The following is a 15,183-nucleotide window of genomic DNA, read 5'->3' as shown; positions in this document are numbered from 1 at the left end:
ATGTACACCACAAATATCATGTCTGCTTGATTCAACTCAGACTGCACTATTTATATTAATTTATTTAATTTTTGGGGGGAGAGGAATCCCTTACTGTGCTCCATGACAGTTGAGACTTCCCAGCATTGTATTGCATGCATGATGTCAACAAAAGGTTTACTAATTGAATGTCATGGCATCTGTGCGGCTCTGCATGGAATTATCAGCATTCAGTTGCCAGTTCCAGTCATACATGTTCTGTATAAAAGGAGGCTGCTAGCTGGCAATATATTGGCAACTGTTTTATCAGACTAAAAACAAACATAACTGAAAAGCTACAAAACCACAATTTATTCAAAAGTAGAGGAACTTCAATCAACTTTTAATTAAGTTTTGATTTCCATACTGTTCAGGTTGTGTTTGCTTTCAGTTTTATGCAGGTGCTGTGCAGTTCCTTTCTTGTTTATCACACTGATAAACAATGACTGGATTAAAGTTGAACCATATAGTGTTAACTGATTAAATACACTGTAAAACCATGGAGAAGACTGAGCAAAATAAAGAAAACGGAGAGACAAATCCTCAGTGCCTGCACACACTGGCAGTATGTAAGGCACTCTTAACTGTGTTTGATTTTGCAGGACATGCATGCCTTTTGCCTCAATTTTTTTTCTTCTCTATTTTTCATAAAATTTTTGATTTTCCAGTACATAACTGGGAATTGCCTAACATTCATGTTTTGTGTTTCTTATTGTGCAGAAAATAGATATTGATGAAAAAAATATTGCTGTGTTATCTTTTTTTAAGGAAAGTAGAATAATAGTTAAGAATTGTCTCTGATTTGGGGTCTTTGTCCCATGATCATTTTTGTTTTGTCTTGTCTTTGACCCTTGAGAAAAGAAGTTGAGTGGTAAGGTGTAAGATAATGGAAAATGTAATGACCTGAACGATTTCAGGCTTTCCTTCTTCCAACATCACAGATAATATTATTTCATGAGACCCCCCTCCCCCACCACTTTCATTAATGGAGCAGCTTAAATAGTCTCCCCTGATACTGAAAAGAAATAGCTATATGAATGCAGAATGAAAAGACCAGTCTCCATGTGGAAGCATTGTAGATCAGCATTTCACAAACCCAATCAGCACATAAATGGCTTCATAACAAGTTTGTGTGGCCAGTAAGGTTCATAGGTTCATAGGTTCATAGTTAGGTACTAGGCTATTGGCCCTGAGGCCTATACCAGCCCAGCCAAAAAGGTACCCTGGCTTTTTCCACCCAAGAAAATTATTTTCCTGTGCCACTGTCGAGCAGAGCCACAGAGGTGATCCCCGGGGTGAATTTCCTATTTCCCATCCAATCATCAAGATTTTTCTTGAGGAGTGCTAATAAGGGTGATAATGTGATTCATTTTCTTCCAGAACTGTGAATATACACAACAGAAATATTATTGCTGATAACTGGAACCTGAAGGAATTTATATACTACTGAATAACATCAGATAAAAGGCTAACTCATGCAGGATTACTGTGCACTAATAACTGATGTAATCTGTAAATGTTTGTTCTTTGTTTGCCAATAAAATATATATGAATATCATACATATGTAATATCTTAGGCAGTGCTCAGTTGGAAAGATTGTGGAACAGCACTTTGTAGGCCCAGTCAGCTGCACAAAAGTGTAGGGATGTCTTGAATCTGGATGGTCAAAAGAGGGATATTGCGATTTGCTTCTCATTTAAAACTGTGAATAGCTGTGATATTAATACATGTTTAATACTAATCCCTGGAAGGAGTTTATGTGGTACTTCATCTTATCAAATTAAAGCTTGTATAATGCTGGGAAACATCTCACTGCCATCTGGCGTCTACAACCACTTTGCAGATACCTATACTTGTATAGCAATAAATATGATATTTATGCATATTTCCATATTTCATGAAAATATCTCATGCATTGTTCACATAGTAACCTGTTGAAACAACAGCAAGGGTCAGAACATCTGCTAACAAAATCACAGTGATAGGTAAGTAAGATGGTATGATTTCTTTTTATGCCAAATTATAACTATGTGCCATATTGATATGTCTGTTAATAACTTGACCTGGGTAGAGCTTAAGAGGTACTTCATGGTATAAAATAAGAGCTTGAATAGTGATGCAAATGTTATCGCTGATGCTTGCTATCTGCCTGATACCAGTTTTCTGAGATTTATACTTGTTTAGTCATAAAATGTACATATGTGCATAAAAATAATATTTCCAAAAATTTCTCAGCAATTAATCAACCTGAACACACCGTGGAATGGTATTTCACATGATCATTTACAAAAGAAGTCAGAAATTACTCCCCAGACAAATGGGATCTGGTATCAAAGAAACATGATTTATTCTCTAGAAATATTATGAATATATATGCAATATTTTAATTATTATATTATAAACGTGAATGAGAATTGGTGTACTTCTTCAAGTAGATCACTAAAGCTATGGATGGGGACAAAACAGTACATACAGTCTACCATGACCTGTCCAAGGTATTCAATACAAAATCTCACTCGGTCAGTGTAGAAAAACTTACAAAATAAGGTATAAATCCATATGTCACTCGATGGATAATTCACTAACAGGACACAAGAAGCTACGATAGGGGAATCCATCTCCGCAAAGAGACCAGTCACTAGTGGAGTCCCACAGGAATCAGCACTAGGGCCACTCCATTTTGCTGTCTAATTCTCTGAAGTCAAGGCAAATGTCAAGGGTCTATGATGGCTGACCAGGTTTACAGATGACTGCAAAGTAGGTGCAGTCAATGAATCCTCTAAAGACACAGATATCATTCGAGAGGGTCTGACACAAGCATGCTGGAACCATGGACTAGAACTCTGTTGGAAGAAATACATAACAGTATTATTTGGAAAGGCAGCCACTCCTAACAGTAAATCCAGCAGTCAGGGATCTTGGAACATTTGTTTACAGTAACCTGACCTTTGACCGCCACATGTCAGCTGTGGTGAGAAAATCATTCCGTGTTGTGCAGTTTATGAGACCACAGCATGCAGGTATAAGGAGGTCACTGTTCCACTGTTCTTAACTCTCTTCAGACCAATCACTGTGTACAATGCACCCTTCAGCATGTACCTGAACAGGCACTTGATACAATCTAAGAGGCCAGTTCTTCACAAAAAGAATACAAGGAGTAAACCACAAGTTCTATGCTACTGGTGTGTATGACATATGTCAGCAATATTTAAAAAAATTTAAGGTAAGCTTGGCTAGGCGTAATGTAGCTCTTTGACTGACAGCAACCACCTATAAAGCTATATAAAAGTGTTTATACTGTATTTCCTGGTATGAAATGAAATTATTCACAATAAAGGAAAACCTTTACTCTGACAGTTTACATCTCACTAAGATTGCTTTGCAGATATTTACATTTATTTTCAGTTAAATGTGCAGATATGCACACAAACCATAATTATACATATAGCTCAAAAATGGAGTCACTTCTGCAAAACTGCTTTGCAGTATTTTGAAGTCCCCAGCTGCATGAAAAGTCATACTGGAAGTTTCTATTGACAATGTTTTAGAGATATAATAATAATAATAATAATAATAATAATAATAATAATAATAGTAAATTATGCACTAGCAAATTGTGTATTAAATGGAAAATCACCATATTAATATCATCATTGTGAAGGGAAGTGTGTATTAAATATTTTTTGTATTTTAACTTTTTGTTTGTGAACTTGTACTTTTTGAGACGTCAATTTTTTATGAGTAGGTTGTAAAACTGCATTCTCAAGAATTTAACTCATGTAAAAGTTGCACAGTTATGAAATTTGCATGTGTCAAAAGGTTTAAAATTCTACTCAGGCAAGGTGTTAATAAGCTAATATGCCTATCAGTCTGGAAAGCTGCATGTGTTTTATGTAGAATATTTAACAATGTTAGGTTTTCTCTTTGTGCCTGTGTGGAGTTCTTCAGACTTCTCAAAAACACCAGAGTGCATGGAAAATTGAATGTAGTTGAGGGAAGTAACACAGATTTTAGTTGGTGCTTATTGGGGAAAGAGTTGTATAAACCAAACACTTTAGTCATTACCTGTGGTGCTCAGTATCCTTTGGAGAGGAGAACACAGATCACAGAATGAGCACTGTGTCTGTACTAATAACTCAATGGTGTAAAAACTGGCCGTATATGATTTGGTCATGTTGACTAATATCATCACAACTGACATGGTTATTTGGTGGTGATAAGTGCGTTGAAGACCTAGCCTACCCCAACAAACAACAGGGTCTCATGCTAATAGAGGTAGGTCTCTCTATGCGCCTATTGGCCAGTGTGTGCTTGCCATAATAAATAGCAGTCATTGGTCAGTAAGGTAATAGTTGGCTGCTGTCCATTTGCCCAGTCTGATTTGCTTTGGATAGCTCTGCTGAATGAAAACTAGATATAAAACAAATCAACCTACCAAAAATGAACTAGAGATTTCTATAGTCAATCTATAGAGCATTGACACTGACAGGATGCAGTTTGAAAGTGGATAACATAATGTTAATGAGGGGGACTGGCAATTATGTGCATCCAAGAGACAAAGTGTAAGGGTACCGCAGCAAAGCCACTTAGCCTGGGACACACAGTCTTCTACTCAGTGAGTGGACTGACTAGAAATGGTGTGGAAAATGTGGTGAGGAAGAGTTTTCTGAAGACAGTGAGGGATGTCATCAGACTTAATGATGGACTCATGGCAATCAGACTTCTCTGTAAAGATAGGGCAGTATTCATAATCTCAGCCTATGATCACAGTGGGGTTGCACTGATAAAGAAAAGAGTGCGTTCATCCAACAGTTACAGGAATTACAACACAAAGCAGGACAACCTGAATTGGTGTCGATAATGGGAAAACCTAAATATTCATAGCAGGAGAGACAGAAAAGGATGTGAGGTCTACCTGAGTCCTCATGGGCGGGGCAACAGGAATAAAGAAGAGGCCATTCTAGTTTCATGTTTGACAAACGGCTTGATGGTGGCCACCACATAGTTCATCAAAAGATACAGTCACAGATCACATACAGGAGTTGTCAACATACAGCATGGGTACACTTCTTCCTGGTAAGAAAAGGGCAATGAGCTGGAATCAAGGGTTCCAAACTCATCTCCAGTGAAACAGGCAGCCCACAGCATATACCACTGGTGGCCACAAGTAACTGCAAGCTGTGGTCAGAGACTATGTTGAAGATCTAGAAACTTACAGGAATGAAAGCATAAGCATTCAAGGAAATATTCAGGGCTCTACCACCTCAGGAAGAAGGGGAAATAGGTGAATTTAAAGAAAAATAGCAGCATCTCAGTACAGCATGCGTGAATCTATAAAACAGATACGCAGCCAAGCCAGGTTTGGAATAATGATATATAAGGAAAGCTGGTGCTGGAATGCAGAGGTTTAGAAAACTATCAAAAGAAAGATGGAGCACAGAAAAAAGTGAGATACAGAAAAGGGAGATCAGGCTACGAATACTGTTTGACCAAGAAAGATGCTAAGAGTGTAGTTATAGTAACAAAGAACAAGATATTAGAAGTGCTCTACGAGCTTCTGGAAAGCATCTTAGCGGATGGTGCAAAGAAACTCTATTGAGTTGTAAGACAAAGACAGAAAGATAAAGAAAATAGTCTTTAAACACCATTTATTAGGGATGCCAGCAACAGCCTATCACTACTTCACATGACATCTAAGACAAAAGGAATATTTCTAATAGCTTCTGAATGAAGATAACCTCTTAGAGGCTATACTGTCTGAAACACAGTCTACAATGAAAGAGGTAAAACTACCCACCATGCAAGAAATAAGAAAAGTACTAAGGAAAATGAAGTTAGGAAACACAGCAGGCTCAGATGAAGTTATGCAGATATAATTAATATGTTGGGTTAGGGAGGGAGTAAACGTCTGATTATTCATGGTGGCATAGAGAGAAAGAAGTGTCTCCATATGACTCCAGAATAAGCATTGTAGTGTCAGTGTACAAGGAGAAAGGGACATTCTCAACTGTGGGTAGTACAGGGAAATGAATTTCCTGTCACACTGCATTGAATGTTTGGAGAGGTTGTAAATAAATGAATAAACAGAGGAGTGGGAAAAAAGCTATGTGAAATGAGTAGTTCAGATTCATATCAGGATACAGCACTACTGACCTGAATTTTGCAGTGAGACATGTAGTGGAGAAGAGGAGAAGCTGGAGAATAGTAAAAAGTCCAAGTAGGTATTTCTAAACTTTAGAAAGCATATGGAAAGGTCACGAGGAAGTAGGCATGGCCAAACCTGCAGTAATTCAAAGTCCTCAAAGTCCTAGAAACAATGCTAGAATTAGTACAGGTCAGGTACTGGGACCCACTGACACATGTACAGTGACTGGACTTGCAGAGGAGTTTTCAATGGTAGTGTGAGTGTGCATCAGGTTTCAAATATGAGCTCATTGCTGATCATACTGCTAATGGACTACAACAGTAAACAGTTTGGAAGGGGCAGATCAAGAAAGCTGCTGTAACCAGATAATGTGTCATTGCAAACAGGCTCTAAACAGGAACTTTAGCAAATAATAGGGGACTGGAATGGAAAAATAAAGGCACATGGGAGGAAACTGAATACAGACAAGACAGCTATCATGCCAGTAAATAGAGGAAATCAGAAATGCTGAAAATTGAGATAGAATGGACAATAGCTGAGCAGGTTTATAACTTCCAGTATATGGGTTGGGTTGCTGAGGAGAAGGGAAGCTTTAATGAGGACATCAAAGCTAGAATCAGAAGATCTGTAATAAATTGACATAGAGTATTGGGGAAGTGTGTTAGAGAAAAGTGCCAAAGAAGCTGAAAAGTAAATTGTTCTAAACAATGATGGAACTTGTGCCTCTAGATGTCACAGAAACCTGGGCAGTGAGGAAGCTAGAGGTATTGAATGTGTAATACATTAGATAGGTAATAGAATGTACACTGTTGATCAAGTGAAGCCATGGTGACATCACAGCATAATCCAAAGTAGCTGCAATTGCAGAGAATGTCAAAGTGAACAAATTACAATGATTTGATACACATGTACAGGGAATCAAAACATAAATTATAAAGATGATTTGGGCAACAAAGTAGATCTAATAATAGCGAAACTCAAAGTGAACAGATTATGGTAGTTCTGACACATGCAGAAAAGGGGAATAGAACCTGGTGAAGAAGACAGAAAGAAGGCAAGAGAAAGTGGGGGTGGGAAGGAAAGAGTTCAACTGCTTCATTGAGAGGAGACCTGCAACAGTCAGAAATCAAGAGAGATGGCAACAACTGGCATGATGCCCCAACCCCATGTACAAAATGGAGAAAAAGGGGGTTGATGATGATTGATGATGATTTGGACAAAGGAATAAATCAATTTGAAGTGAGGATGTACAGCCAAATGGAAGATCGATTTTGTGAAGACTGGTAGAGAAGGGTGAAGGCTGCCAGCCTTGCCAAATAGCATTTGATACATAATTATGGCATTTGTAAATATAAATGCAAAATACAGGCTTGTGTCTTAAATGTAAAGAAATCCTGTTTCAACAATGTGGCAACATTGCCATCTGCTATAAGGAAAACTAAGTCAAGCAGTTCTTATTGGTTCTTTGAAATTAAAATTACTTTATGTCTATTCCTTTGAAGTTAGAATTTGGAGTCGATGAGTCTGGAGTAAGCATCCTGCCTATTGTTTTAAGGCTAAAGTTAATGACCAGAATTTACATATGGAATGTCTTTTATTGCTCTAAGTATAAAAGAATGTAAAGGCGGTTTCTGTCAGCCTGGGAACCAGGAAAGTGTAAGCAAATGATGTAATGCTTTATGAGAACTGCAGTTTCAATTTAAACAGTGAGAACCAGAAATTATTAAGCATTTTTGTCTGGACTACCCACTCATCAGCACTCTGCCTGTGTGCTCTTAAGGAAAATTACATTTTACTGTGGGTATTTGTTATCCTTTCCTGTTATATGAGACGCCCTCTCTGGTGTTAGTGGTGAGGATTGAGGCTCCTTGATTGCTGGGCCAGGGCACTGGCATCACATGTGGTTTGCAGTGGTGGGATCTACTTCACATTTGTGGTGGTGGCGGTGGATATCCACATCACATATTAATTAGTTGGCAAATACTAATTGGCTTGTAGTGGTGTGGGTAGAGTGAATCCTGTAGCTTATGTGCAGTGATCTCTGAAGGTGCTTTGTACTCTAAATCAGCCATGCAGTGAATACTCAAGAGTTCAGATTACAATTGTTTTATTTCTTTTGTTAGCTTAGTTAGTCAGGGTGAGCAGGCAGCATGTCAGCACAGGAATATGGAAAGCTGACAAGGAGCCAGCTGGTGGAAATGTGCCAGGCTAAGGGACTGGTTCATGGAAACCTGACTAAGGCAGACCTGATTGCAGCCTTGGCTACAGCTGCATCAGAAAACAGCATCCAGGAGGACAATCAGACTGGCAGTGGAGATACAATATCCTTGGTGAATGGACAGCTCAACTTTTCTGCAGTGGACTTAAAAATCCAACTGGAGCTAAAGAGACTTGAGTTGGAGGCCAGGCATTTGGAGATAGAAGCTGAAGAAAAGGATCATCAGAAGAGGCATGAGAGGGAAATGCTGACTCTTCACCAGAGTCATGGAGGTAATGGGGAAGGGAGAAACTGGACCCCAGAAGCACAACAAGTCAGTAAATGTCTTCTGCAATTTAAAGAGGGGGATAATGTTGATGGTTTCATTCATATGTTTGAGAGGGTATGCAAACAGTATAGTGTTGACCAAAGGCTCTGGGTATGGTTCCTGTCCCCCTTACTTCACGGGAAAGCTGCGACTTTTTTATCAAAAATGCCTTAGTCTGTCTGTTTTTATTATACTGCTGTAAAAAATGTATTTTAGAATGTTTTAAGCTATCACCTGAAATGTACAAGAAAAAGTTTTGTGAGCATAGACGTAAGGCAGATGAAAGTGTGTGTGAATATGTTGCTGAACTGAGCACTTATTTTCATAGCTGGGTGAGTGGATGTCAGGTCACCACTTTTGAAGGGCTGGCAGAACTTTTTGGTGAGGGAACAAGCCCTTAGCACTTTGCCTGAGGACATGAGGAGCTGGTTAGCTTATAGACATTGTGCTACTTCGGATGAGTTGGGGAAGAAGGGAGACCTATACCTGGCCAGCAGGGCAGCCCTGCACAGGAAGGGAGCCCACAGTACTGTTCATGGGTTGAAAGGAACCCATGGTGGGCAGCACAGACTGGCCCAACAGAATCTGCCAGTAGCAGGGGAAGCCACTAGTCCAGGTACATGTCCAGGAGCTAGGGTTAAATGCTTTGAATGCAACCAGTGGGGCCATGTGGCATACAGGTGTCCATGGAGGCAAGGTGGGGAACCAAAGCTGAGGCAGCCAGTAAGAAAGAAAGACAAAATGCCAACAGTAGGTTGTCTTGGGACAACAAGGGTACCAAACTACAACCAGAGGCTATATCCTATTGTAGTGAATGGCAAAGAGGCCATTGCCAAGAGAGACACAGCCTCTGATATAACCATTGTAAAGACTGTAATGGTTACAGACGAGCACTACTTGCCTAGGCAGTCCACTCCAATCAGGGCTTTAGGAGGGATCCCATTCCAAATACCTTTGGCAAGGGTTCACCTTGGCTGGGAGGGTGGAAAAGGAAGCCAGCAAGTACGTGTATTTGAGGATATACCTGAAGATGTCCTGATAGGGAATGATTTTGATAGTGCAGTACCCTGTGCTCGTGCAGCTACACACAGTCAGGCTTGGAGACCAGCATATAGGTCTGGTAGCCTGGGGAAGACCCAGACAGACTGCATACTTGCAGCCAGGACAGGTGAGGTGGTTACTTCAGGGAGGGAGCTACTCTGTAGCAGTGAAACTGAAGGTGAGCCACAGCTGTTTGTGGGTATTGATGTTCCCTTGGACAGAGTGACTGCAAAGGTGAGGTGAGTAGTAGTACCCAGGCTGACTGTGAGGCGCCACTGTCAGAAGATGACATACTTCCTGTGGAAGGGGAGCTGGGAAGGGTTACAAGGAGAGAGTTGAGACAGGCTCAGCTCTCAGACCCTACATTGCAAGGCCTGAGCCAGGTAGCTAGGGAGGCACCTGATTCTCAAGGGAAGGGGGAATCTGTATACTGGGACAATGGGTTACTATACAGAGAGTGGGCCCCTGAGGGAGGGCTAGAAGGTGAGAGAGTACAGCAGTTGGTAGTGTCTAGAGCCTACCATCTGGTGCTTCCAGCCATAGCCCATGATATTCCCTTTGCAGGTCATATGGGCATAAAACATACAAAGAGGCATATTATGCAGAACTTCTATTGGCCTGGAATTTCCAGAGATGTAACAGGGTACTGCAGGACCTGTGAGCAGTGCCAAAAGGTAGGCAAGGCTGGAGACAAGGTGAGAGTTCCTTTGATGTCTTTGCCTGTGATTGAAAAGCAATTTCAGAGGGTAGCTATGGATATTGTGGGTCCTCTGAGTACCCCAAGTTCCACAGAGAAAAATTATATCCTAGTGGTAGTGGATTATGCTACATGATACCCTGAGGCAGTGGCTTTGTCCTCCATTGAGGCAGAGAAGGTGGCAAATGCTTTGTTGGAAATTTTCAGCAGGGTAGGTTTCCCAAAAGAAATACTGACTGACCAAGGTGCCAATTTCATGTCAGACCTGCTGGCTTGTCTGTGGAAGTCCTGTGTGGTGAAGCACATGAAGACCACCCCCTACCATCCCCAGACTAATAGCCTTGTTGAGAGGTTAAACTATACAATCAAGTCCATGTTACGGGAATTTGCAGATCAGTTTAAGAGGGGGTGAGACAAATATTTTCCCCATCTGTTGTTTGCTTACAGAGAGGTTCCCCAGGAATCCACAGGTTTTTCACCCTTTGAGTTGCTGTATGGGCATAGGGTGAGGGGACCTATAGATTTAATGCGAGATGAGTGGGAAAGTGAGTGTGAATCTCACAAGGGGTCTGTTGGGGCATATGTTCGAAACCTCAGGACACGGCTCAGGGAACTCATGGGCTTGGCCCAGGAAAACCTGGCAGAAGCCCAACAACAGAAGAAGGTGTGGTATGACAGGAATGCTCAAGCTAGATAGTATGCTGTGGGGCAGCAGGTAATGGTTCTCATCTCTATCAGAGACAACAAGCTGCAAGCAGCTTGGGAGGGTCCCTACAAGGTGGTAAGAAAGGTAAGTGATGTTAACTACATGGTGGATCTGCTAGGCAGATGGCAGGGGCACAACTTGTACCATGTTAACATGATGAAACGTTACCATGATAGGGAGGCCCTTGTGCTGAGCATTTGCAGTGAATTGCAGGAGGAGTCTGAGGGAGATCTGGGGACTGATCTCTTCAGTGAGGCTCAGGCTGACACCTCAGTGGAAGGGGTAGCAATGTCTCAGCAGCTATCTCCTACCCAGGTGCAAGAAATCCGAGCAGTGTTGCAGGAATTTGGGGACATGTTCACTGGGAAACCAGGGTGAACCCACCTGGTGCAGCACCAGGTGGATACAGGACCCCAAAGGCCTATTAGGCAGGCCCCTTATAGGGTGCCTGAGAGAGTCAGACAGGCTCTGAGGGAGGAGGCACAGGAGATGTTGGAACTAGGGGTGATTCAAGAGTCCAACTGTCCCTGGTCCGCCCCAGTGGTGTTGGTGCCAAAGAAGGATGGCAGCACCAGGTTCTGTGTGGACTATAGGAAATTAAAAAATCACACAGAGTCGAATGCTTACCCCATGCCTAGGATGGATGAGGCCCTAGAGCAGCTGGGTGGGGCTAAGTATCTTACAACCATTGATCTTACCAGGGGTTACTGGCAGGTGCCCTTGACTCCCAGTACTAGAGAGAAGTCAGCCTTTGTGACTCCTTTTGGCTTGTACGAGTTCACAAAGATGCACTTTGGGATAAAGAATGCCACAATGACTTTCCAGAGGCTGGTAGATAATATCCTAGCAGGAGCAGGAGGGTTTGTCCTTGCTTACCTAGCTGATATTGCCATCTACAGCCATTCCTGGCCAGAGCACCTTCAGCATGTCAGGGAGGTGCTGGGCAGACTACAGAGGGCAGGGTTGATCATTAAGCCGAGTAAATGTCAGGTGAGTATGGCAGAGGTCTCCTACCTAGGAAATAGAGTGGGGAGTGGTAAGATAAGGCCAGAACCTGCCAAAGTGGAAACCATTCAGGCATCGCCTGCACCTGTTACTAAAAAGCAGATGAGGGCATTCTTAGGGACAGCAGGGTACTATAGAAAGTTTATCCCCAGTTATAGTACCATAGCTGCTCCCCTCACAGACCTGACAAGGAAGAACAGACCAGATAAGGTAGTGTGGATCCCAGCATGTGAGCAGGCATTCCAGAAGCTTAAAGAAGCTTTGGGAGGACCCCCTGTTTTAGCCCGTCTAGATTGCAGCAAATAATTTGTTGTGCAGCTGGATGCTTCAAACCATGGGACGGGGGCTGTATTTAGCCATATTTCTTCAGAGGGGGAAGAGCACCCAGTGGCTTATCTCAGTCATAGGCTCCAACCCAGGGAGGAATGCTATGCAGTTGCAGAAAAGGAATGTCTAGCTATAGTGTGGGCACTGCCAAAACTTTAGCCTTATCTGTATGGAAGTAAATTAATTGTTATGACAGATCACACCCCTCTAACATGGTTAAACAGAGCCAGTCAGCAAAAGGCCAAGTTGCTAAAATGGAGCCTGGGGTTGCAAGCATATGATATGTCAGTGCAGCACCGCAGTGGGAGTAGCAATGCCAATGCAGATGGGCTCTAAAGACAGGGAATGGGGTGAGGTATCATCGGATAGACCTAACCCTCTCAAGCGGCGTTTCTCAAGGGGCACTTGAAAAACTAGCTTGAGTTCTCCAGTGGGGGGGGAGGGGGTGTGAAGACTGGTAGAGAAGGGTGAAGGCTGCCAGCCTAGCCAAATATAATTCAATACATAATTCTGGCATTTGTAAATAAAATGTAAAATACTGGCTTGTGTCTTAAATGTAAAGAAATGCTTTTTCAACAATGTGGCAACATTGCCATCTGCTGTAAGTAAAACTAAGTCAAGCATTTCTTATTGGTCTTTTGAAATTAAAATTACTTTATGTCTATTCCTTTGAAGTTAGAATTTGGAGTCGATGAACCTGGAGTAAGCATCCTGCCTATTGTTTTAAGGCTAAAGTTAATGACCAGAATTTACATGTGGAATGTCCTTTATTGCTTTAAGTGTGAAAGAATGGAAAGGCAGTTTCTGTCAGCCTGGGAACCAAGAAAGTGTAAACAAATGATGTAATGTTTTATCAGAACTGCAGTTTCAATTTAAACAGTGAGAACCAGAAATTATTAAGCATTTTTGTCTGGACCATGCACTCATCAGCACTCTGCATGTGTGCTCTTAAGGGAAATTGCACTTTACTGTGGGTATTTGTTATTCCTTCCTCTTATATGAGACGCCTTCTCTGGTGTTAGTGGTGAGGATTGAGGCTCCTTGATTGCTGGGCCAGGACACGGGCTTCACAGATTTCATGACTGAAGACCACTGACAATAAGGCAAGGCTGTTGAAGAAGGAAGGAGAGAGGAACTGAATTGAGAGAGAGAGCTGTAGAAAAAAATAAGAAAAGGGAGGGTTGAGACTGGCAATAATTTAATACTTTTTTATCTTTAGGATTATGCCCATTTAAACATAGTTTAAATTCATTAACATTGTAAGTCTCAAAAATATATTATTAAGTTGCTCGTAGCCAAGATAATAGATTGAGTGCAGCAGATTTTAGTTGCTGTGCACAATTTGAAAGTTTTTGACAGAATTTTATTATCAAATTTGATCCAATCACTGTTAGAAGTGATGGAAAATGAGGATTCTGCCTCAGGATCAAATTATATTTAGTCAAAAGATAATAATTTAAAAAATCCTGTTAGAACAAGTATTAATAGATCCTTTTGTGAATGTCAGTTTCCAAAACTCCTAGGCAAGACACCATCCCTAGAAAGAATGATTTCCTGAATGCATTGTTATACATACAAAAATTATCATTAAAATATACAATATGGATAAAAGATAGGCAATATACAAGAGAATTGCAATAAACCGTTTCAACTTCTGAAATCATCAACCCAACAAAATGCTCAAATAGTCTTCATAGAAACAAATTTAAATGACATCAACCTTAAGACAGAAAGAGCCAGAAAGCAACATGGATTGTTTTGTTAAAGCAAAATAACTGGCTACCAGATAAGGTAGATGTCCTAGATCAAGAAGAAATATTGAAAGAAAATTGAGTGAGCATGAAAAAAAAATGGAAAGAGAAAACATGGCTACTTTTCTTACTAGCTAGATTCCAGAACTGTTCAAACTTCAGTAAGGCTTGTCGTATGTATAGAAAGAGCTCATAGTGTCTCACAACACCTTCAGGTAAGGAAGGAGTCCATCTAAGCCCTTTAATTGTCAAATTCACCTCACATCTGGACAATGAACTTATTATTAGTAGTATTGGAGAAATCCCTTTCTGAAAAGTGAGAAATTATGCAATATTATCTTAATATGGCTATTCAAAGAAAGTAATGGGAAAATAAAGGCACGTTTCCTACTCTTAAAGTCCCTAATAAAATGAAGTATTAAACATTGTATTTTATTTCCAGCAAGATTAAGAATCAATCAGTGGGAATAAGTACTTTTGTCTCCTTAGAAGATGTATTTTACTTTCTTAAATTAAAAAAAATAAATAAAATAAACAATCTTCAGCAAGAAATGGACTGGAGCTATGCAAGCGTTAAGAGACAAGTAAATATTCCTGGATTGAAGACTGTTCTAACAAAAACAAAACTACTCATAAAAATGGAATACTAAAGTCTACATATTTACTTGTTAGTGCTATGAGCAGCAGTGTTAGTCACACATGCATCCTGTACATCATACTTAAATGAATACAGAAGTTTATTGGCCAGCAACAGTGTTGGCAGCCAGGAAAACGTATTGAGCAACACAAACATACACAGTAAACAAACAAGCTTGTCTATGGGAGAACCTGTAAAGCCTGTTCACACGGACAACATAAAGAGCTACCTAAGGTAAATAATGCAAGCTGTACACAGGCAGGGAAAGTGTACTGAGTGAAGAGAGAAATAAGTAATAGGCAAGGGGAAACAGCAAGGACAACTATATTA

Source organism: Protopterus annectens, chromosome 1.part1, assembly GCF_019279795.1.
Source record: "Protopterus annectens isolate FY-2018-M chromosome 1.part1, PAN1.0, whole genome shotgun sequence".
Taxonomy (NCBI): domain Eukaryota; kingdom Metazoa; phylum Chordata; order Ceratodontiformes; family Protopteridae; genus Protopterus; species Protopterus annectens.
The sequence above is the reverse complement of the archived record's forward strand: the minus strand, read 5'-3'. Positions refer to the sequence as shown.